General features: G+C 38.6%; 2 long non-coding RNA genes across 4 annotated transcripts; one reads left to right on the forward strand and one right to left on the reverse strand.

The window, feature by feature from the left end:
• Nucleotides 1–897: 897 nt before the first annotated feature.
• On the reverse strand, nt 898–9,429 carry LOC121106755. 3 transcript variants are annotated; one of them, XR_005839727.1, is made up of 5 exons: nt 9,295–9,429; nt 8,565–8,654; nt 4,259–4,329; nt 2,107–2,283; nt 898–1,255 (listed from the first exon to the last, which is right to left on the reverse strand). It is a non-coding gene; the product is annotated as an uncharacterized LOC121106755 (long non-coding RNA). The 3 variants fall into 3 exon arrangements; XR_005839726.1 differs by having other exon boundaries at nt 908–1,255; nt 2,107–2,278; XR_005839725.1 differs by having other exon boundaries at nt 909–1,255; nt 2,107–2,278; nt 8,577–8,654.
• A 217-nt stretch (nt 9,430–9,646) lies between these two features.
• LOC121106756 lies at nt 9,647–12,909 on the forward strand. The gene is made up of 3 exons (XR_005839728.1): nt 9,647–9,701; nt 10,445–10,505; nt 12,492–12,909. It is a non-coding gene; the product is annotated as an uncharacterized LOC121106756 (long non-coding RNA).
• The last annotated feature ends 8,167 nt before the right edge of the window (nt 12,910–21,076 follow it).

The following is a 21,076-nucleotide window of genomic DNA, read 5'->3' on the forward strand; positions in this document are numbered from 1 at the left end:
TGGCAGCCACTGACATTCATCAGTGTTTGCTGAGCATTTATGGGGACCAAATAAGCGGATGTGAGCACAGTGTGGTGGTGGGAGGTGAGTTTCAGCACAGGTGACAGCAACAGTAGGTTGCTGGTCTGACCAGGGCAGATTTGTATGAGAGCTGCATGAAAGCTCTAGTTCATCTTTGGCAAAAATACATAGCTAGTGGTGGCAAATATGTTGAAAGACAGTGTTTTGTAGCTGAGAGTTTTCTCTATCCAATGGTGTGATTTTGCTCTTTGTATTTGTTGTATTTTCCATGACACTAAATAGGAGGCATTACTTTCAGAGAGTCCTATGTATAAAAATAAACTGACCTTAATTTTAATACTTGTATGTGAAATCCACTTAAATATGCTTTTTAGAATTGCAATATAATGAAGATAAAAATCAGACCTTAACTAAAAACATGGGATCTTACATTGAGCAGCAATACGGGACACTTCTGTCCCCTGGAATCATCATTCTCTTTATCAAGTATCGAGATTGTAATTCAGTCCTGAAGACAGTTTATGATATCAGCACAATCCTCCGATGATTCAAATTCCATATATGTCTGGACATGTTAACATTAGGATTACTATTGTCTATATAATTTATATCTTTTTTTTTTTTTTTTGTTATTAATCAAAAAAGGAGTTTCTTGTGCAGAGCTCTGAGGGTCAAATTTAGCCATATTCTATTATATATACCATTGTCAATGTTACTGATTCTTGAAAAAGATTTTTATTTTTTCTCTGTTATCTAATTACATTATTATTATTGAAGTTTGCATGAAAAGGAAAACATAGACATTAATATCCCAACTTGCTTTTTTCATGCAATATATTCAGTAGAGTTAACATTAAGATATTCGTTAACTTCAGCAGTATTACTGTTGATGATTTCATAGAATATAATGGTGGATGTTGGTTCATAAAGTACAACTCTATTTATAAAATAGAAATTGAAGCATACAAAGAAGAAAAAGGAGATCTAGAAATAATGCTTTCTAAGCTGTGGGTGGAAAAAATGCTTTGTAGAAAGCAAACATAGATTCTCAGACTTTAATATGTGCATGGCCTATACATGTTTAAAATGTGTGTGATATAAACAATACTTTATTTCAGTTAAGACTCTAAGGATGAATATTTTTTCAAGTTACTGTACATGTATCAATCTTCTGGAGAACCTTCTCAGTTATGTCCAGGTTGGGGTGTATGGAGAGGGTCTTTGGAATTTCTGACTTCAAAGACAATAAAAAGTAAAGAAAAGAGCTTTTTAAAATTATTGTATTTTACTAGAAACTCTAATATTCTTACTCTTGTATTAAAGTGAAAGCATCATTAAAAGTAAAACAAAAACAAAAAACAACAAAAACCCAACAACAACAAAAAACCTTTTCCTGTGTAAAGATGGATGCTGCAATACCTGAACATTAGTAGAATATACTGTGGTAATCCGTACAGTTTTCCTTAGAATTATTGAATTTGGAGCAGTTTGATGGCTCTGCCAAACATACCAGTTTTTAGAAAATAACAAGTGCCTAAAAATCCATACAATTATGGAATACAACACCAATCAGTGAAACAGAGAGATGAGGAATGATGATCCACTTGATCACTCTCCTTGGAAATATGGATGCAATATTCTATTGTTTAATGTACAGGATGTCTTTTACAATTAAAGCTTTCCTAAATATGGATAAAGTAGATTGCTATTATAAGCATTCAGAACTTCTGAGCAGCTTTATCTAGCTGTTCCATTTCAATTATCCATATTAGTTCTGTAGGAACGTTTGAATGGTATTTTGGGATTTATATTGATAAAGTTCCTGTTCTGTTCATATTAATAAACATATCACTATCTTTTAAAAAGACTGGGAGTGAGGTAAACCTTACATATAGAAAACACATTTATTTATTTATTTATTTTTAAGAAATAAAGCAGTTTAGGCAAGTAGTTTGTGACTTACTCTCCTTACTTTCTGTTCTTTATCATATTTTTATCAGTCAAAAAAGTTTTTTTTATCAAAACAGAAATCATGATTCTAGAGAAGAAACTCCTATGTACAAAAAAAATTGCTCTGATAAATACCTGCTCTTTTTCTTTTGACGAGAGGAATGCTCTCAGTTGGCAAGGGTAGTGACATTTCCAGAAAGATGGTGAAAATTGATTGTTTTACTTGGGAGGAAGTGGTGAATGTTCCCTTACTTTCGTGCCAGACAATCACGTATGTGTCTTCATAATGCCATCCCTCAGGTATATTCTGATCTTGCATAAATGGACAGAAAGTAGTTAATGTAATGAATAAACTGAAGGCAATCACTGAATTAATGAGCTAGTTGCAAATTAATTACCATAATAGAGTTAGACCATTCAAAGAAGATCTGAATTAAGTCTATTTTACTTAAAGGAATTCTAGAAAGATATTGAATCCAAACCAAATAAACATACCAAAAAAAAAAATCAAAAACCAATAACAACAACAACTTTGAAATATATCTATAAATAAATAGAGTAACTTTGATAATAATAGGTATTTATGGTGAGACCACATGTTTACTTAAACATTAAGTGATCATCACATCTACTTTCACTATCTGTACTTTTTACACTATCATTTCCAGAATTAACCTGCTTGAATTGATCCAGTATGCCTCTGAACTTAGTTGAACTATTTGTTTAAAAAACGAAGGAGTAAAACTTTTTATTTTACTCACTCAAAGTGTTCCTTTTCCTTTTAACAAAACAAAACCAATGTTTAAAGTAGGATCTGTACATTCCCTCAGAGGGAAATAACATGAAAAAGAACTACAGAAACTGAGGCACAAAGGAGAAAAATAATTTATAAATACATGCAAGTGCTTTTCTTTTTTCCAAGTAAATTTCACAATATTTAAATGTGCCTTTCAGCATTAGCAGTAGACTAATTCCATTATCATAATTTATTAACCAGATCTTTTGTTCTGTGTAGTAATACACTATGTTTCCATGCTGTGTATTTTTTATCCTGTGACCTAATTTGCGTAAAAGGAAACTCTTATAACTCCCTTGTTGAAATGAATAAAATGTTAATGAAGAACTACAGAGAAATCCCCTTTGCTTTAGTTCCTTATTCCCAGGAACATCATCATAAATTTGTTTGCCTGGTTCTGACAATAGTAGTGATGTTCAAGCTGTAGAGGAGCAATAGTAACACTAAGTGGTTCTGATGGAAAAGTTAAAGATATTCATGACACTGTCATTAGGGATGGACTATGGGAAGTTATCTTTTAGAAGAGAAACCTGATGGGTTTGGCCACAATCCAGTATTTTTTTTTTTAACATTTATTATCTGCATTGATAACTTCAATATGAGATATCTTTTCAGAATATGTAAATTATATATTAAAAACAAAAAAAGTTGTAAAAAAATATTTTCTCTTCAGTGCATAGAAAACTGTATATTACTGCACTCCTTCCTTAACTTCTGGCAATGGTGTCATGGTAGAAGTATTAAATTTAAAGAATATATATCATTGCATGTTTGAAGTGATCATTTTTACTTGTTAGTACTTCATTAGAAATTACCAGATATTGTTAGCCTTTGAGAAATTTAAGGATGGATGAAGTGTTAAATAGGATAAGATGACCATATTTGTTCCATTTATATAATTCAACTTTTACTAAGAAACTATACATACACTAGTTATAAATTGTATTCTAATTTGTCAGTATTTGTATGAAACTGAAAATACAAATGTTCATTGTAAGCTTAATTAATGATCTCACTGTCTGACACTTTAGGTCTTGCTTTAGACAGTCCTGAGGCACTTATATCACAAAATGTTAGATAATTTGTCATTTTCCCTTCCCTGTAGATTAACTAACTCATTCTAACACCAAAGAGTTATTTCTTTAGAAAGACCTGACCTAAAGATCATGTCACTCACATTTCTGAAATAATAATAAAAATATATTTGCAACTGACTTAGCAGATTATAAGTTTGTCTGATTTGCAAACAATTATTCCTTCTGTATTTCTGAGATAGAAAATCATGGTCATTAAGATTAACAGTTCAGGCAGATAAAAAAAAAAATCTAGGAGAAAATGTGGATATTTGTTGTGCAATATCTTTTCATGTTCTTGGTCTTAGTCTGTGATACATGAATAAGACAATGAGCAAAACAAGTCACAGAATGAATCAGCTGTTTGCCTGCTTCTCTTTCTACTAGCATGACTACACTGGATCATGGGTTCACTTACATTAGCATAATTGACTGATCCTGTTCATATACGACTGCCTTTCTTCAGAAAAAGTAGAATTGTTTAAAAACCTGTATTTTAAGTGACAAGAAGTGTTCATCACGCTCCGAAAGGAGAGGAAATAGCACTGATATGAACCCCAAATCTGTAACTTCATACATACTTTGTAATAGTTCCCCAGATAAATCCTTTAATTGTTAGGACTGATGTGTTACAACAAACAAATAATAACAGTAAAAAAGTTAAGAATCTTAGCTAGCAATTTACACTGAAATCAGCAAAAACTAGAGCATGAAAGTCTAACGGCAAAGGCAGACTGAAGCTTCATTTCAGGAAAAATGGCAGTTCTAAGGCCCTAACTCACAATTTTATTGTCCTAAATACTCCAAGACTTTGAAAGACACATAGGAAATTTCCTGTTGTTCTTATTGTAGAATCATAAAATCACCAAAGCTGGAAAAGATTTCCAAGATCATCCAGTCCAACCATCCACCTACCACCTCTATTTCCCCACCAAGTCATATCCCTTTGCATCTAAACATTCCACAGAATAATCGAATTAAGAACTGTAGAGATTAGAGGGGACCTCTAGAGATCATCGATTCCAACCATCCACCTACCACCAGTATTTTCCACTAAACCACGTCCCTCAGTACAACACAGAATCATAGAATGGTTTGGGTTGGAAGGGACATTCATGAATGTATGAAGCTCATACAGTTCCAACCCCCTCTGCTATAGGCAGAGATACCTCCCTCTAGATCAGGTTGCTCAACCATCTAGCTTGGCCTTGAATGCTTCCAGGGAGGGAGCATTCACAACCTCGCTAGGCAACCTGTTTCAGTGTCTCACAACCCTCAGAGTAAATAATTTCTTCCTAATGTCTAGTCTAAATCTACCCTCTTCCAGTTAAAAACTATTTCCCCTCATCCTTTCGCTACCTGCCCTTATAAACGTGTTCCTCCCCACCTTTCTTGCAGGAACCTGGAATACTGCTGTAAGGTCTCCTCGGAGCCTTCTCTTCTTGAGGCTGAAGAATCCCAGCTCTCTCAGCCTGTCCTCATAGGGGAGGTGCTATATTCCTCTGATCATCTTTATGGCCCTCCTCTGGATCTACTCCAACAACTCCATGTCTTTCTTGTGTTGGGGACTCCAGAACTGGTCATAATAGTCCAGGTGGGGTCTCACAAGAGCAGAGTAGAGGGGAGGAATCATAGACCTAGACCTGTTGGTCATACTTCTCTTGATGCAACTCAGGATATAGTTAGTCTTCTGGGCTGCAGGTGCACATTGACAGTTCTTTTGTATCTCTCGTCAATCAATGCTCCTTCTCCTCAGGGCTGCTCTCAAGCCATTCTCTGCCCAACCTGTATCTGTGCTTGAGATTGCCCCAACCCAAGTACAGGACCTTGCACTTGGTGTTGTTGAAGTTCATGAGTTTGACATGTCCAACCTCTCAGGCCTGTCCAGGTTTTAAACATCTAAATGTTTCTTGAACACCTTGAGGGACACTGGCTCCACCACCTCCCTCAGAAGCCTGTTCCAACTCCTGACAACTCTTTCAGAGAAGGTTTTCTTAATGTCCAACCAGAATCTTTGCTGGTGTAACTTGAGACCATTCCCTCTAGTCCTATCACTAGTTACATAGGAGCAGAGACTGACTCCCACCTCACCACAACCTCCCTTCAGGTAGTTGCAGAGAGTGATAAGGTCTCCCCTGAGCCTCCTCTTCTCCAAACTGAAAAAACCCAGCTCCTTCAGCCACACTTCATAAGGCCTGTGCTCTAGACCTCTCATCAGCTTTGTTGCCCTTCTCTGGACACTCTCCAGGGCCTCAATGTCTCTCTTGTAGTGAGCGGCCCAAACTGAACACAGTACTCAAGATGTGGCCTCATCAGAGCTAAGTACAGCACCAAGTACTAAGTACCACTTCCCTGCTCCTGCTGGCAGCACTATATTTGATACAAGCCAGGATACCTCTGGCCTTCTTGGCCGTCTGGGCACACTGCTGGCACATGTTCAGCTGAGCATCAGTCAATGCTTCCAGGTCCTTTTCTTCCAGACTGTCTTCCAGCCAGTCTGCTTCAAGTCTGTAGCATTCCCTGGGGTTCTTGTGGCCTAAGTGCAGGACTCAGCACTTGGTCTTGTTGAACTTCATTCCATTGGCCTCAGTCCAGAGATCTAGCCTGTCCGGACCACTTTCCTTCGTCCACCAGGTGGGTCACTCGATCATAGAAGGAGATCAGGTTGGTCAGCCTGCCTTTCACGAACCCATGCTGGCTAGTCCGGATCTCCCAGTTGTCCCACATATGCTGTGTGATCTTCCTCGAGATCATCTGCTCCCTAAACTTTCCTGGCACCAGGGTCGGGCTGACAGGCCTGTAGTACCCCAGATCTTCTTTATGACCCTTCTTGCAGCTGGGAATCATATTGTCAAGCCTCCAGTCCTCTGAGACCTCTCTGGTTGACCAGGATAGATGATGGAATGTGGCTTAGCTATCACCTCTGCCAGCTCCCTCAGCACTCTTGGGTGGATCCCATCTGGCCCCATGGGCTTGTGGCAGTCCAGGTAGAGTAGCAGGACTCTTAACTGTTTGAACCCAAAGTGTGTGGATTTTATTGTGCTCCCCATCCAAGACTTCCAGGACAGGGGGTAGAGTACCCCAAGGATAACTTATCTGACTTTTAAAGACAGACGTAAAGGAGGCATTGAGAACGTAATCCTTTTCCGTATCCCCAGTGATCACATTCCCCACTGCATCCAGTATAGAATGGAGATTCTCCTTAGCCCTCCTCTTCCTGTTAATATATTTGTAAAAAAAAAATTGTTCCCTTTTACCCCAACAGCCAAGAGAGTTCAAGCTGGACTTTCAATCTTCTAATTTTCTCCCTGCACATCCTAACAACTTCTTTTTACTGTCCTCAAGTTACCCATCCCTTCTTCCACAGGAGGAAGATTATCTTTTTCTCCTGGAGCCTCAAGAAAATCTCTTTACACTACTTTATCTCTGTCAGGAAGTTATCTTCTATATACTTGTCATGGAGTTATCTAGATAGATCTGTGCCCGTGACAGGGGGGGCAGTAGGCTCGCGCCCCCCCCTCCCTCCCCCCTTGCTCCCAGCTTCCCAAGTAAAAAAAAAAGCGGAGCAGCGGCAACGATCTAAGAAGGAGAACTTATTTTTCTAACTACGATGTTGGAATGCAAGATGACAAGATATAATACAATCTAATTGGAAGTAAGGATAATAAATCAAATGAAATGAGAGAGAGCGAAAGAGCGAGAGAGAGAGTTTCCGAAACCGAAAGCCCTACTTGATGAAGGTGCATGGCTTGGGAGCACACCCACTACTCTCCCTGGCAGCAAGCAAAAGTGAAAAAGACCGCGCGCAACCAGATGACGTATCCTCCGTGATGTTATCTTCCTTCTCTGACCGTGAGGTCCTCTGGGATCCATAGTTCTTCTCTTTTGTCCATGATGTTATGATGTGGAATACCAATAGCAAAGTTACAAAACCATGACAATAGTCTAGAAACCTCATAGACTGTTTCCTCTGTGCTACAGTGTATTTGCAGAATATATCAGGGAAGTTGAAATCTCCCATGAAAACAAGGGCTGGTGATCATGCAACTTCTGCCAGCTGCTCATAGAATGCCTAATCTGTCTCTTTGTCCTGGTTAGGTGGTCTATAAAAGACCCCCTTCAGGACATCCACCTTGCTGGCTCTCCTCCTGGTCCTTACCCATAGAGACTTGATCTTATTTCCAGCCTCAAGCTCAACAACATCAAATCACTAACACAGACAGTCATGCCATCACTCTCCCTTCTTTGCCTGTCCCTTTTGAAGAGTTTATAGCCATCCATTGCAGCACTCCAGTCGTGGGAGTGATCTCACCATGTTTCCCTAGTGGCAACTAAATGTGCCTGGCCTCCAGCTCCTCCTGTATGTTGTGTGTATTGATGTAGCTGCACATCAACTGAGCCCCTTGCTTCTCCCCCCAGTCCCATCATTGTACACCTAGGCTCATCTCTAGCAGGCCTGGTTTTATCCCCTTCCCCCTTCATATCTAGTTTAAAGCCCTCTCAATGAGCCCTGCAATCTCCTGGGCTGGGATCTGTTTCCCTCTTTCAGACAGGTAAGCGCATCCACAGCCATCAGGCCAGGTGCTGAGTAAACGGCCCCATGGTCAAAGATTAAAAACATATTTGTGTTTGCATCAACCCTTCAGCCATGCATTTATGAAATAGGTTTTCCTTTTCCTTTCATTATCCTTCCCTACCACTGAAGTGATAGAGGAAAATACAACCTGTTCACCCACTTCATCCACTAATGGCTTTGAAGTCCTTTTTCATAATCCTCAGGCTTCTCTCTGCAACTTCTTCACTGTAGGCCTGAACTATCAATAAAGGATAATAATCAGAGGGGATACTCAGACTAGGAAGTTTCCTTAAAATATCCCTGGCCTAGACCCCAGAAAGGCAGCATACTTCCCTGTGGGTAGGGTCAGGACAACATACAGGGCCCTCCATTCCTCTCAGAAGGGAGCCATCTATGACAATCACCCTTCTGTCCTTCGGAGACGCAGTCTTGAGGTATGAACTAGACTGCCTCACCCTAGACAGCCTCAAGGACCTCTCACCACATCCTCACTTATCTCTCCTTCAAGTCCAGAGCCTCAAACCTATCATGAAGGGACACCTGGGGACCTGGGAGGACAGGATGGGGGTTGCCTGTGATGCCAATCTGGGACCTGTTTCCACTCCTCCTCATCCCTTAACTTACATCCCTCTGCCAACAATGGCAGGGGAGGGGCTCTACCACCGTTTGGAGGGTATCACCCCCGTGTCTTTCTTCCAAGTTCAACAGATTGTTACTCCACCAATCTATCTCCTGTTCACACTCTCTGATACTCCTTAATCTCTTCACCTCCACCTTGAGCTTCACCACAACACTGAGCAGATCATCCAGCTGCTCACACCTCATGCAGGTGGAATCCCTGCTGCCCTTCACTGGCTGCAACAGGCTCAGGTACTCACTGCAGCTGGAGATGTGAATCACCACATTTTTAGGCAGGCACTCCATCTGAGTCAACATATTCTTTCTTGTCAGAGCTCTCTGCCTAATGGAGACCACAGCTAGATTTCTTGTCTGGGAAGCAGCTGATAGGTGAGTTGGTCTCCTGAGTTCACAGAGATACTCTGCCCTTCTCACCCTCCTTGCTTGAAATGCCCACACAGACTGCTACATCACACCCTTCTGATGCACCATGCCATATTTGCCCATCCTGTTTGTGCCGCTCCCTGCTGGCAGGGCTTTTACATGCAGGGAGTGATCCTGCTGCTGCTCCTGGCTCCACCCTTGTGATGTCAGAATGTCGCTGCCGCATGGGGACAATGGTGCCTGGCAGCTGCTCTCTGACAGGGCTACCCATCAACCAGCCGAGGTAATTGCCTGCTTTGGCATGGAGTGTGTATGCACCAGGATTGAGTACCTGCAAAAAAAAAAAAAAAAAAAAAAAAAAAAAAAAAAAAAAAAGGTATCAATCCAGGTTTGCTTACGAGAGAAAGCAAAGAAGTTTGAGGCATGTGTCTTCTTGAGTTCTGATCTCAGGAGGATCAGTTATGTAAGAACTACCTGAACAAAGTAATACTGAATTATAAAACTACGGTTGAATTAACATTATTGCTATCAAACACCTGACATTATGACATTAACGAAACATGATGACATTAAAAAAAAAAAAATTGGTAGTATTTTATTTTTAAAAAGGAAAAGAAATCCATTAGATATTTTTTATCAGTTGAGTTAGTTACAATAAACCCTCTGTGTGGGACTTCACTTCCCTCTATGCTGATGCTAATGCTGCTCTTTCAAGAAATAAATACTTATCTGTAGGTGAATGCATTCTAGACTGGATTTGATACATCCACACTGATCACACTGATCACTGATGGGTAGTGGGGGAGTATTTTTTAGCCCTAAAGTACTAGGAATTAGAATGATGTCGTAGTAAACAAGATTAATGTTTTTAAAAGGTGATACTGAAGTCAAGTTACATGCCTCAAGACCTGATATGAAGGCATATAGAGTGCTTGAATAAGCTGAATTTGGTAGTCTTACTCTGTAACAGTTCCAGAGAATAGCCTCTGAGGTGAGCTGAAAGTACCTTATCTCTTTACTGTCCAGATCCATTCCTTTTTGAGACAAGTACTTCTTCAAGTCATAAGCAAGATATTTTGAAAAGCAAGTGAGTTTTATCAGCTAATTAACTTAATGCTTATAGCAGTTATTCTTACTATTAGTTCCTAATTACTTTGAACTCTTCCATTCTGGTTCTATTTCTCCAGTCTCATTTTTCACTTTTTTTCCTGCAACATGATATTCTGATTTTGTATTGGCAATATTTCCCAGCTTTATACCATTGGCACATCTCATTTGGAAGCTCTTAGTTTTTATTCCAATGAAACGTATTTCAAAGCATATGCCAGCATGTCTTCAGGCCAGTACTTTAAAAGCTCATTCTCCAGTTCTTTAAAAGCTCACAGGAAAGATGTTCTGTTTCACAGTCAGGTTTTGATTGCCACAATGATTCCTGTAGTAGCTCTGGCTTTGAAGTGTGAGGTAGCCTTGTGGAAAGATTCCATGCGCTGGAGTGTCTCTAGATACACTGTTACTCAACTTCAACATCATCAGTTAATCATTTACCTCTACACTGAACATCACTGTACTTCCTATAAGCTGAGGTAATGTATTTGTCTTTGCACCATACTTAAATTGATGTCAACTCATCTCTGCAAATTGACCACACATTTTTCCTTTGTGTGTTTTAACATACAGTATCATTTATTTTCTCCTCAAATTTAACTCAGTTTGCCTTGTGTAAATCCTTTCTGTCCTTTTATATTCTGACACTTGAAAATTTTATTTGTTATCTTCCTTTTAGAGTTGATTTATCATGTGTTTATATCTAAAAGCTTTCACTGAAAACTTTTCTTCATGACAACTATAAGAACTTTCATAGAATGGTTAAGCATTTTCTTTCTTTTTAATTGAAACTTTACTTTTAAAACCGTGTATGTGTTAGTTTAACCTTGGTACGTATGCTTAGCTAGAGGCTAAGAAAAGAAAGGTTCATTGCTAGATGACTCTTATTAATCAGCTGTAAATCGGATGAATAATATTTTACAACCTCTTTGACATATGGTAGGGTCTGCAGCAAGTTTGGCATAATGGTTTCACTTAATAAACACCTGATTAGCATTGTTTAACAGGTTTGGATTTCATGAAAACAGTAAAATGGCCACATTCTGTCTAGTTAATTCCTCATTAGTAGCCTTATATTCACCATGTTTGACAGACTGTATACCAGCTTTGACACAAGGTGACCTCTTGCAAGGGCCTGTTCATCACCCTCAGTCTGTCATAAATGGAGTCAGTATAAATGTCAATATCAATGTGCCATCACCAGAGATTTTTGAGAATTAGAATCCATCTGGTATCATAAAGGTTATTTTTTCAACCTTATCATTACACACATGATGAAATTATGTTGAGTAGCAGGTAAAAATGTAAGGAGATAAAGCTGCAGTAAAATGTCTGGGTGGAGATTATTTAACAGATGTTGTAAAAGCTTAAAGTTTTCAGTATGTAAGTCATTTGAGAAAGTAGAGAAAATAATCCTAGTTTCTAAATGCATTGCTCTTAAATATTAAACAAAAATGAAATATTTATTCAGTTAAAAGCTGTAGGAAAATTTTCACCAGCATAATTTGGATAAATGCTTTTCTAAATATTGCTATTTCTCTTTGAACAGTGATAAGAGCCTGACAGCTAATTCACTCTATTTTCTCCCAATGAGGACTATCCAGGGGCAAATCACATCTAAACCTAGTATGGGTATGGGCAAACAATTTTGCCCACATCCCTTCAGAGAGACCTGGACAGGCTTCAGAGGTGGGCCTAAGCCAAACTCATGAACTTAAACAAAGCCAAGTGTAAGGTCCTGCACCTGGGTTGGAGCAATCCTAACCATGGATACAGGTTGGATCTGTCTACAGGTTGGGTCATTGTCATTGGTGACTCTCTGCTGAAAGGAGCAGAAGGGCCAATATGTAGACCAGACCTTCTACACAGGGAGATTTGTTGCCTCCCGGGTGCCCAGATTAAAGATGTAAGGAAGAAACTTCCTTCCCTAGTTCGGTCCTCGGATTACTATCCCCTATTGTTGTTTCAGGAAGGCAGAGATGACATAGGAAGAACTGCCCTAAAGACTATGAAAAAGGACCTCAGAGACTTGGGGCAACAGGTAAAGGGTTCAAGAGCCCAAGTTGTGTTCTCCTCTATCCCTCCAGTTGTAGGGAATGATAAGGGACTAAATACAATGGGCCAACAGATTAACACCTGGCTCTAAGCCTGGTGTGCCCAGCAGAGGTTTTGGTTTTTTTGACCTCTGCTCTGTTTGCATGAGACCAGGCCTGCTGGCAACCAATAGGAGTAGCTTCTCTTACTGGTGGAAAGGGTGGGAGGTCTTAAGATGGGAATCATAGAATCATAGAATCATAGAATTGCCTGGGTTGAAAAGGACCACAGTGATCATTGAGTTTCAACCCCCCTGCTATGGGCAGAGTTGCCAACCACTAGACCAGGCTGCCCAGAGCCACATCCAGCCTGGCCTTGAATGCCTCCAGGGATGGGGCATCCACAACCTCCCTGGGCAACATGTTCCAGTGCGTCACCACCCTCTGTGTCAAAAACTTCTTCCTAATATCCAACCTAAACCTCCCCTATCCCAGTTTGAAACCATTCCCCCTTGTCCTATCACTATCCACCCTTGTAAACAGCTGTCCCCCTTCCTGTTTAGGGAACAGGAAGGACTTTTGAGAATATGCACTATGAGGAGCGACTGAAGGAACTCGGGCTCTTTAGTCTGTGCGAAAGGAGGCTAAGGGGAGACCTTATTGCTCTCTTCCAATATCTGAAAGGTGCTTTCAGTGAGAGCGGGGTTGGTCTCTTCTCACTGGTGACAGGTGACCAGACAAGAGGAAATGGCCTTAAGTCGCACCAGGGTAAGGTTAGGTTGGATATCAGGAAAATCTTCTTTACTGAAAGGGTTGTTAAGCACTGGAATAGGCTCCCCAGGGAGGCGGTTTAAAAACCATTTGGATGTGGTGCTCAGGGACATGATTTAGTGGAGGGTTGTTAGAATTAGGATAGTATGGTTAGGTTGTGGTTGGACTCAAAGATCTTTAAGGTCTTTTCCAACCTGAGTGATTCTATGATGGAGAATGGCTTGAGAATGGCTTTGGTGGCCCTGCCTGTGTGTGGGGGGGTTGGAGCTTCATGATCCTTGAGGTCCCTTCCCAGACTATTCTGTGATTCTGTGATTGAGAGCCGCCCTGAGGAGAAGAATTTGGGAGCGTTGGTTAATAAAAGACTCAACATGAGCCATCACCGTGTGCTTGCAGCCCAAAAGGCAAACTGTATCCTGGGTTGCATCAAGAGGAGCGTGACCAGTATGTTGAGAGAGGTGATTCTGCATCTCTACTCTCATGAGACCCCACCTTGAGTACTGTGTCCAGTTCTCGGCCCTCCAATGCAAGAAGGACATGGAGTTGCTGGAGTTGGTCCAGAGGAGGGTCATGAAGATGATCAGAGGGATAGAGCACCTCCCCTATGAGGACAGGCTGAGAGAGTTGGGGTTTTTCAGCCTGTAGAGGAGAAGACTCTGAAGGGACCTACTGTGGCCTTCCAGTACCCGAAGGGGTCGTATAGGAAGGCTGGGAGGAAAATGTTTATAAGGGCAAGTAGTGACAGAATAAGGACAAATAACTTTCAACTGAAAGAAAGTAGACTGAGACTAGATACTATGAAGAAATTCCTTACTGCGGGAGTGGTGAGACACCGGAACAGGTTGCTCAGCAAGGTTGTGAATGCCCCCTCCCTGGAAGCATTCAAGGCCAGGCTGGATGGGGCTTTAAACAACCTGATCTAGAGGGAAGTGCCCCTGCCTGTAGCAAGGGGATTGGAAGTAGATCATCTTAAAGGTCCCTTCCAACCCAAACCATTCTATGATTCTGTGATTTTAACTTAAGTAAGTAGGGAATCTGGCCTAGTACATCTGTTCTACAGTGGGAGCTCATCTTGACTTCTCTATTGCATCCTCTGTATGACAAAGCACAGTGTTACATCAGGCAGTGCACCATTCACCACCATGTGGCAAGCATCAAAATAGGAATTATCCACTGCAGATCTTCAACAGATTGAAAATCCTGTGAATTTTTTTCAAATACAAGTTCGTATCCCAGTACTAGAGTTTTTACCATGAAATCCTGGATTAAAAATTGCCATCTTGGATAAGTAATTTCCAAATTAACTACAGCTGAAAATAAAATGTTTGACATTTTATGATAGAAAGCTGAATCCTATCTTCTGAAAAGTTGATACAAAATTTTAATTATTTGCAAAATATAATGTTATTACTGTAAAGCTGCTAATGCAGGCATTGTTTTACAGGTCAGTAAAACAGAATGTGGAGAACAGTAGTGTTTGCCTACAGTCTCAGAATAAATTTGAAATTATTGCTATAGTTCTTCAGCTCAGAATTCGAGTAAAGTTTCATGAAGGAGGCTAATCCATAAAATATTAGCTGTGGTGAAGTTAAGACATGCTATTTACAAAAATACCATTGACGAGAAATATCCTTCAGGACTTTTATTTTAAAGATCACTTATATGTTTTTCATGATTAGTGTCATATATATCTTATAGATACAATATATCTATATATCATATATATCTATCTAACATACTGGGATAAATCCACTACCAGTTTCAGAAAATTCTGGTGATAGTTCAGTTAGATGTTCTGGATGTTTGTGCCCCTCTTGCAGCAGGGCAAGTACAATTATATCTACATAGCAGCTACTTGGGAAATGGTGTAACTACTTCAGCTGAAACAAGATTAAGAAAATGGAAAGCTCTTCAAACTTTATAATTACAAGCCCTTTGGATTACAAAAGCACCTTCTTTAAAAAGTACCTCAAATATATCTTTTAGCGTCTCTGGAAATAGCTATTCCATTGCCATAGTTTGACAACCTGGATGGGCATTTAAACATGATTTTACAGAAACACACCGGTATTAGCTCAATACCGGTGTTATTTTAAAGTCATAAAGGCTCAGTCCCCATCAATTCAGATGGCAAAGATGAAACTATTTGAAATTTTTTTTTGTACTTTTGAATTCAGTGGGATTAAAGTAATTGATTCAGCACATAATAAGATTGTGGACATCATCAATAGTGTTTTCACCAAATTGCCAGTTAATAGAAAGAAAGAATATATTATTCTGCATGGAGCTATTTTTTGCAAAGATTTCTAACTCTCTAGGTGAAACTTAAAGTCTCTGTTTATTTTTATTCTAATATTGTATCAGGAAGTGAAAACATCTAGTAACAAGGAATTAGTTATTCTTGGATGAAATTTCCAATGTTATATTTAATATTTATCATGAAGTATTACTGCTATAGGTAAAGATATTTTTCAAATTCTACAAACTTCCAAAGTTATTAAAAAACTAGCATGATTTTCTTCAGGCTGTATATGTTGTGAAATGCTTTGTTCTCCTAATTCTGAAGCATCAAGGTCTGTCCTTCTTTTGAATCTTGTGTCACTTCTAATGTGCATTTTTGAGTCCTGCAGAATAAAAAATAGGGGAAGGGTCCTGCCGCCATCTACTCAGTCTTCAAGCATGAGAAGAGAAAAATGGTCAGAATGCCCACTTGGATCCAGGGGTCAGATGTGCTAATACATCCACTAAGTGAGACAAAGCCTGTACAGAACATTTCTGTTCTTCAGCAGTTCACTTGCAGAATTTAATGTTGTCAAAGTAGTAGAAAAGACCAAGTGACAACTTGGTCATGTCTAGAATTAAGTGTTAATACAATAGATCTTCTGCATGGAGCACCTCTAAAATTATTTCAGCTTTGGGTTGTAATCTGTGCAGACTTCTGGCTTTCTCAGCCGTACTCTGAAAAAATAAGGGAAATTATTAAAAACCTAAATAATCTATACTTCCTCCTTTGTTATTTGACTACAGTAAGAAAGTACTAGAAATAGCTTTCAACTTTCTCAATGAACTCATTCTATCTCCAATGCCAGGGGTATCTTTTCACTAACTCCGAAGATCAGAAATACTTTCAGACATCTACTTCATTGTTAAGTGATACAAATTCCAGGATCTGGCCAACTAAAATGGAATATCTCATTAGTGTTAACAATAATGACAGCTTCAATCCATCTTAAAAAAAAAAAAAAAAAGCTGATTATCACATAATGAGGCAAGCATATATTTTATTTTAGGTTGTATATTTTCATATATGTATAGATTTCTTGAGCATTTTCTTCTACAAAATTATATAGAAAAAAAGTAGGAGATAAACTTTGTAATAAACAACCATTCTTACCAGCAACATAGCTTTTTCCTTTTGAATGTTCAGTTTCCATTATCATCTTGATAAGTAGCTAATGCTTTGTCAGAGGGTCTGATATCTATCTATCTATCTATTTATCTATCTATTTATCTATCTATTTATCTATCTATCTATCTTACTAGAAAAACACAGAGTAGCATGAGAAGCTGAAAATTCCTTGACAGTGTATACACTGCTCTGCAACAACTAAAGCATCAATTGTATTCAGCAAGTTGAGTAGTGGATTATATTTTCAGTTGTTCTTTCTCTTGTATTAGCTAACTAGTGACCCAAAATACTTCTTAGAGAAGTCTTTAAAATTAAATATTAAGAAAAACTGTATTTGCTTGGATCACAGAACTGAGTATGCTCCTAGTGAGATGGTTGTTGTGTTCTCTGGATTGCTTTGCATTTTCTGTGTAAGCCCACATATTTATATATTATGCATATTAGCTCATGATGTCCTTGGAATGCTAGTCCCTGAAATGTTGGTCCCTGAAATAGTTCTCATTATACACTAATTCCTCATGCACATTTTATGGTTAAATTAGCCTCTGACAAAACCTGTTGTCTTGAATTATGTGTCACACATTAATTGGTCTAACTACTAGTTAATGAAGCTTTTGTTATACTGTCAATTATGCACTTACTTTAGTGGTATAAATCACTTTTGCATTTTTATTCAAATTATAAACACAAAAATGTTCTAGATTCAACTTTTTTTTTATTTGTATTTGTCAGTTGGTGGACTTGTTTACACATTTCTTTGTCTTTGTAATTCACATAATCACCTTTATGCTTATAATTATTAATAATGATTTTATTATCATTATTTTATAATTATCACACATCACATATGTATTATATACTGTAATATTTTGTGTTATTATATTCAAACTTGTTAATAGTTATTACTTCTATATGTCTCTTTTTTAATGGTAGATTTGTATTCAGTCATTTAGCACAGTATGATGAATACTTTTATTGCTTGTATTTTTCTTCTTACATTCACAATTTCAAAATACTGTTCAAATTTACTTGGACTTTTGGTGTTTGAATCAAAGAGCATACATATAGCCTAAGCCCCCAAGGGCTTAGGCTTAAAAACCTCCCTGGGCATGAAAGAAAAGCTTTATAATTGCTTGTTGCAGAGCAGTGCACACTAAGACAGGGATTCTTCAGCTTCTCATGCTGCTCTGCTAGCAAGGAGACTGGAGGTGCAGAACAATCTAGGACAGAACCAGGACCACTGAGTATCTAGTTGAAGGGATATTCCATACCATATAGTATCATATTAAACAATAAAACTGGGGAGATTTGGCCAGGAGAGCTGCCACTGCTTGGACACTCTTGGGGCATCAATTTGTTGGTGGTGAGCAATTACATCACTTGTTTTGTTTATTCTTTTTTTTTTTTTCCCTTTATTTTTCTTCCTTTTTTTTTTCCCCCCTTTATTTTTCCTTTTCGCTTTTTTGTTTGTTTGTTTTTTAAATAAATTGTCCTTGTCTTAAGGCACAAATTCTTGCATTTTTCTCTTCAATTTTCTCCTACACTGCGGGGCATTTGAGACTGAGTGGGTGAATGGCTGTGTGATGTTAAGCTGTCTTCCAAGTTAAACAACAGTAACTTCCTGTAGAAAGTATAGTCAACTAGTAAGTTGTGAAAGTCAAAGTAATTGTCAGGAAAATCTGATTTTAAAAGAATTCACACAAAAAGAGAAATAAGAAGTTTTGAGCACTTCTTGGTCACAGTTACCGAAGGAGATCCATACCTTTCTTCATTCAGCTGCCTACTGCCTCTCCTGAACAAGTGGAGAGACCAACGAGAGAGAAAGACCCAAGAGGGAGAAAGAGAAGAAAATAAAGGAAATCAGTACAGTAAAGTGTCAGTAAAGTACAGTGATTAAAGACAGTCTACTTGAAATTGAAAAAAAAAAAAAAGAGAGAAATATAATTATAATAACATAAATCAACATTTATTTTCCCTCAGGTTAGAAGGGGCATTAACGATCATCTAATCCCAACCTTCACGCTAAAGGCACGGTTGTCAGCTCACTTGCTCAGGATGCCTAGGGCCCATCCAACTTGGCCTTCAGCACCTCCAGGGATAGGGCATCCACTTCTCTAAGCAACCTGTACCAGTACCTTACCACCCTATGAACAAAAGATTTCCCCCTAACATCTAACTTAAATCTTCCCTTGTTTTAGTTTAAAAATATTCTCCCTTCTCCTGTTACTGTCAGATCACATAAAAAGTAGCCGTCTCTCTCCTAAGTTCCCTTTAAGTAATGGAAGGCTGCAGTGATGTCTCTCCAGAGCCTTCTCTTCTCCATACTGAGAAAATGCAGCTCCCTCAGCCCTTCTTCGTAGACCTCTGATCATCTTCATGGCTCTCTTCTGGGCCCACATCAGCAGCCTACATATTTCTTGTACTGTGGTCCCCAGACCTGGTTTCAGTACTCTAGATGGAGCCTCACAAGAACAGAGTAGAGGGGAACAGTCACCTCTCTCACCATTCTTGCCAACCCTGTTTTGATGCAGGACACAGCTGGTGCTCTGGGCTGCAAGCACACCCTTCTGGCTCCTGTCCAGTTTTTTCATCAGAACTCCCAAGTGCTCCTCAGTAGCACTCCTCTGAATGAGTTCTTCTCCCAGTCTGTACTCACATTTGGGATTACCTTCAACCCAACCTTGCACTTAGATTTGTTGTAACTCATTAGGTTCCTATGGTCCAACTTTTAACGTTTGTCCAGGTCCCTCTGGATGTTATCTTTCTCTTATATCAACTACACCACTCAGATTGGTGTCATCAGCATTAAATACTACTATGTTCAGACTCATCCTCACAAAAGTGTGTAACTATATACTACTGTCTCAACTTTCTTAAATTTCTGTGTAGAAATTTATAACAGCCACACATAAAATGGTGGGGAAAAAATATCAACTGCAGGCAGTGAAGACGTACTTCATATTATCTTATGAGGATTTCCTTGTGTTCTCTGATGAGGAGCTATGTATTCCAGAAAAAGGCTTGGATATTCGGTCTGTACTATCTTGTCCAAACAGCATATACTATTAATTAAAATCACACCAGTGACTTTTCAGCCCTGAGGAGCCTCAGTATTATCAATAATCTTCAGAAATTCAGTCTAACTCAGAGAGACAATGTCAAGAATGGTCACTAAATCTTGCTTATCTTTGTCCACATAATTATTTTAATTAACTTGATTGAGATTAATTGTCTTAGTAAGGTAGATATCATGGCCCAGTACTTATGCCATTTTTGTAAAGCATTTTGCTTTAAAATCTCCTTTAAAATTTCTTTCTCTTTTGACTATCCATACCAATCCACTATTGTTGATGATTTCCAACCAATAGATTTAATATCAGAGTCAATATGTACAAAAAGAAAATGTTCAATTTCAACAAAAATTTTCAGGCAAGTGTTACCTAAGAATAATCACTGGTGAAATGTACACAACTGGATAAAAATAGCTTAAATCTGTGATATAATTTTAAGTATAGGGTATGCTCTTCAATACCTGTTTTTTAATGCTACTTTAATTCCCAAATAATGAGCCACAAATTTAGGAAAGGGAAATAAGTCCAATTAGACTGAATCTAATGAGCTTTTTCACGGTGCTAGCCTTGCAATTTAGCAGTTACACTTATGATATTTATTACTATTAAGCAATTAATGTGTAATTAGTCACATTCTCAAATGTAGGCAGCTACAAAATGCTTTACCAAATTTAGAACAATATAATTTGGATCATTAAGGCACGTATGCCTCTGGAAGTACTCCTGGAGACAACTTTTCCTGCAGAGCAAGCAGGACTCCAAAGGAAGTTGCAATGCCTACAGAAATGTTGCTGAACACAACCTTATACTTCAAGCAATTGTTTCTGACAGGTCATAGTAATATAGAACAGTCACTCGAGGCATAAGTTCATTTAATCATGTCCAGTTTATACATATCAGACAAGAAGCTGACCTATAAAAACATCTTTTCAATGGGGCTTTTCCGATGTTCACTATCTGAGAACTACACTTCAGGTGGTTTCTGATTAAATTTAGAAATGACAGTAGTGAACGAAGATGTAATTTTAAGGGCAGACATTTATTCTGCATTAGTATAAAAAATACATATTAAAGGAGATTCAGTGTTTATCATAATTACTGTATAGTCTATTGCAGTCAGTGGAATCTGAGGTCCTCTTAAGTCTTACCTATAGGAGACATCATAGTGCATTATTTCATGTTCATTGTCTAGAATTTAAACTTGCCAAAAACCTAAATACTCAGTTCAATGTTATTTTTATGGTATTACTGCGCTTCTAGGAGTTGTCAG

Source organism: Gallus gallus, chromosome 1 (genome assembly GCF_016699485.2).
Source record: "Gallus gallus isolate bGalGal1 chromosome 1, bGalGal1.mat.broiler.GRCg7b, whole genome shotgun sequence".
Taxonomy (NCBI): Eukaryota; Metazoa; Chordata; class Aves; order Galliformes; family Phasianidae; genus Gallus; species Gallus gallus.